The 4,324-nt window shown below is 42.2% G+C and overlaps 1 protein-coding gene across 6 annotated transcripts in view; it reads right to left on the bottom strand.

Annotated features, from left to right (window-relative positions):
- The window catches only part of LOC103750010 (isoleucine--tRNA ligase-like), a 42,174-nt gene that overhangs the window by 23,246 nt on the left and 14,604 nt on the right, over positions 1–4,324 (bottom strand). Inside the window, exon 8 of one of the 6 annotated variants that reach the window (XR_003847043.1) lies at positions 3,498–3,571. The exons of the other annotated variants lie outside the window; for them this stretch is intronic. The gene's annotated coding sequence lies outside the window, so the exon portion shown is untranslated. The remainder of the gene's footprint in view (positions 1–3,497; positions 3,572–4,324) is intronic. 6 annotated transcript variants of the gene reach the window in all.

Here is a 4,324-nt window from a genome sequence, read left to right as displayed (position 1 = left end):
ACTGATATGCTGTGGGGTGTTTATTTTCTAGTCCTGTCTATTTGTTGTGGGATGTGCTTCTTGTATTTGTATGGGGATGTCTTTCCTCAACCATGTTTAAATGGATAGATCTAGAAATTGTTATACTAAGTGAAGTAACACAGACTCAGAAAAACAAAAGACATATGTTCTCCCTCATATATGGATCCTAGCACCAAATCCTTATAAGTGAATGCACATCCTGATGGAACTGCAGGGACCAAGAATATGGAAGGGAAGCAGGGAGGTCAAGTGAAAAAAGAAACCTGTGAGAGAAGAGTAGCAGGATAAAAAGGTATTACTACTGGGAAATATGCAAAAAGGGGGATATTTAAAGGGGAGGGGGTGAAGGAGGGCTATACAAAGAACTATGGGAATAAAGGGGAAAAATTTCTCCAGATACACAGTTTTTAAAAAAGCCTTAAACACAGAAGGGACCCTACAGGAATGGAAGAAAGCCCAGAAGCAATACAGTTGTTAAAGGAAAATCCCAGTGCCAGAAGTGGGTTGTCCCCCTATGAGCTGTTGGCCTGAGGGGCCCTGGAAGTCCCCAAAACAATAAAGGCCATTGCCAATAATGTTGGCTGTACACTGGAAGAGGACGGAGGGACACTTTTGCTGAACACACTGCTTGATGTGAGTGCAGGAGAGGGAGAAACAGAACTTGAACTAAGTTGGAAACTCCCTGCTACTGGATGGGTCGGCTTTCATGGTGCCAAAGGGCAATATGCAAGATGCCTAGGGGAAAATCATCCCCTATAATTCTGCTCAATGACGGACTCCAAGTGTTGCACTATCAACATACCAAACAAGATGTTCCTGCTGGTGCAATAGTGGAGTGTCTAGTGTATGTACAACCAGCAAACTTTTGATTGGATATGATGCCTGCTCCTAGGGGTGGAGCATACATATCTGGTACTGTAGACCAGACCAACCCCCTGTGGCAAGAGAGAATATAGGCCCCAGTGGGAAGCCACTGCAATTGTTTTGTTAGATGGTTGTGATGCACCTGAAGTACTGCCCAAGTATTTGTGTTTACACCCATAGGTTAAGTTACTATAGAAGCCACTGTTTAGATATTCTTGCTTCAAGATGTTCGTAGTTTTTTAAAAAATATTTTTATTATTTCTATTTTATGTGTATGAGTGTACTGCCTGCATGTATGTGAGTGGACCCCTGTCGTGCAATGCCGTGGATGTCAGAAGAGGGCATCGAATTCCCCCTGGAGCTGGAGTTAAGGATGATTCATAGTCACCATGTTGGTGCTGGGAATCAAACCCAGGTCCTCTGCAAGAGCAGTCAGTGGTCTAAACCGCTGAGCCATCTCTGCAGCCCCAATGTTTGTGTTTTTATAGTAGATGGAATCCCACTGAAATGGGCCAACAGCCCATGGAAAACTGACAGTGCCGAGACTGAAACTTCAGTGCCTTGACACAATAGGAGGAAGACCATCCCACACCTACCACCCCCTCCAAGAGCTAGAGGAAGGGGTGGAGTGTTAACTGGAAGTGTACTCGGACTGTTATACTGGCAAGCTATAGTCACACCTCCTTCCCACACTCACCAAGGACTCCAGGGGGAAGTCAGTTACCCCTCTCACTCAATCATTCGACCTTGGCTGCATGTGGGGGAGGGGCTAAGGATAAATGAGTGTCAAAGCACGGAGGCCCCTCACTATTTTCTGCAGCTGCAGGAAGTCACAGGATCTATATTTGAAGGTGGACTTTCCACTGCAGCCATAAATAGGGGGTGTCCACTCCTCTGTAAATAGACCCCCACCTTATGCTCTGTTAAAAAAACAAAAAACTTTGTTGCTGATATTGCTATTAATCTATGGAGAAGAGATCTTTGATCTCAGTGGAGATTGTCTCTTAATATTGAACATAATCAAAATTTGTTTCAAAGGCCACGGTTTCACATTATGCCCTGTCTCTAAAATGGATGACTAAGATTCCCATTTGGGTGGAACTGTGGCCTCTAAAGAAAAATTACAAGGTTTAAAAGAATTAGTGGACAAACAGCTGCAGGCAGTGTGCATACAGAAGAATCTACTAGTCCATGGAACACGCCAAGAAAAAAATCAGATTTAAGAAAGTTAATGGCCAGGCATGGTAGCACACTCCTTTAGTCCCAGCACTCAGGAGGCAGAGGCAGGAAGATCTCTGTGAGTTCAAGGCCAGCCTGGTCTACATAGCAAGTTCCAGGCCAGCAGGGGCTACAGAGAGACCCTGGTCTCAAAAAGACCGAAAAAAAAAAAAAAGTTAGTGAAGTTATCGAGCCTATTGGAGCATTTCAACGAGAGTTGCCCCAACCTAATATGATTCCTTTAAAATGGCAAATAAATATAGATTTAAAGGGATTTTTTTTTTTTTACAATTCCTCTTCATCCACAAGACTGTGAAAAAACTGAATTTACTAGTCCCACAATCAACAACCAATAACCTACTAAGAAATAGCAATACAAAGTACTTCGTCAAGGTTTGCTTGATAGCTCTACACTGTGCCAATGTTATGTTACCCAACATATGGAACAAGTCAGACAATTATATCCTAATAGCTTAATGATTCATTACATGGATGATATTTCATTTCCTCACCCACGTGAAAAGATTTTATCAAAATTGCATTTATAGCCTGGCGTGGTGGCACACGCCTTTAATCCCAGCATTTGGGAGGCAGAGGCAGGTGGATCTCTATGAGTTCAAGGCCAGCCTGGTCTATATAGTGAGTTCCAGGACAGCTGGGGCTACAGGGAGACCCTATCTCAAAAAGACCAAAAAAATAAAAAATAAAAAATAATATTATGCACATCTCATAGTAATCATGACAATAAATAACTATAATTAGTTTATGCATTTACTATACCTTTTCCTTCTAGTTTTTTGAGACAGAGCCTCAAGTTCAGGCTGGCCTCAACCTTGCTGTGCAGCTGAGAATGCCCCTGCCTGTGCCTCCTGATTGCTAGGATTATTGTTGCCATGCCTGGCTCCTACTATAGTGATTTGGAGTGTGTTCCTACTCTTATTATAAGATGGGATGCTATGTTATGCCACCAGCATCCATCTACATCTCCTGTCTGCATCTTGATGTACTAACAGGTCACAGAGTGATGAACTTACCTGTACCATCTACATTTGCGCAAGCACAATCCAGAATAATTATTCAATGTCAAAATATATTCAGTCTGAGAATATAGTCTCAGAATATATTCAGTGTTTAAAATGATGCATATGCTTTTGCAAAGCAGATCGGTCATTCTCAAAGGCTGAGAGCACCAGGAGTATTCCTTAATCTCAAAGGTCATGTACCAAAGTCATCTGACATTTCAAATAAGGAGGAAGGACAGACACATCCCCACAACCAACATGGCTTGTCAACAAAGTAACAGGCCAGTGCTTTCCAAGTGAAGACCTATAATTTGCTAGTGATAGTTTTATCAGGATACAGGACTGAAATGAGTCAAACATTCAGATGCTGACCTCTCTCTGTGGAGATCTGAGATTTTTGCTCCTGACAGTTCTTCAAGTCCTGCCACTGACCCAATGCAAACTACCTGTGAAAAACAGTTAAGAGCAGGAGCTCCTTAGAGCCAAAGAGATCATGCTGAGTTAATTTAGGTAGCATTCTGTTTTCAGAAACCTGATTTTCTTTAAAAACTTACTAATATACCAATTTGGGCTGAAGGACAGTTATCATCTATATGGCTTATCTCTCACAAAAGACCAGAAGTTGCCCCCCAAATAAGCAAGTGCTGACTTTGCCACTTTGTTACCCACCCTTTTTCCACAGGGTCCCTGTATGGACAGGATTTTAAACATCACAGCCACCATCTCAACAGGTATTTCTGAGCCATTTACTGTCTAATATACCAATTTGGGCTGAAGGACAGTTATCATCTATATGGCTTATCTCTCACAAAAGACCAGAAGTTGCCCCCCAAATAAGCAAGTGCTGACTTTGCCACTTTGTTACCCACCCTTTTTCCACAGGGTCCCTGTATGGACAGGATTTTAAACATCACAGCCACCATCTCAACAGGTATTTCTGAGCCATTTACTGTATGCAGACCTCGGCCTAAAATACATGAAATGTCTTGCACTACTGCTGTAAGCTATCTTACTTTCTTCCTGGCACCTGGACCTGGCTCTTCAATCTGGAATCTTCTCAAGACAAGACTAGAACTAAATTACTGTGTTTGGACTACATTAAAATAAAATCAGCCTAAATCACAAGATGTAAGGGTCATGTTTAGGTAAACATGAGGATGGAGCTAGTTAGATCACCCAGAATGAGAGTCATCTAACAG

This window comes from Nannospalax galili, unplaced genomic scaffold, assembly GCF_000622305.1.
Source record: "Nannospalax galili isolate Female #2095 unplaced genomic scaffold, S.galili_v1.0 scaffold1532, whole genome shotgun sequence".
Taxonomy (NCBI): domain Eukaryota; kingdom Metazoa; phylum Chordata; class Mammalia; order Rodentia; family Spalacidae; genus Nannospalax; species Nannospalax galili.
Note: the sequence above shows the minus strand (reverse complement) of the source record. Positions and strands in the feature narration are given on the sequence as shown.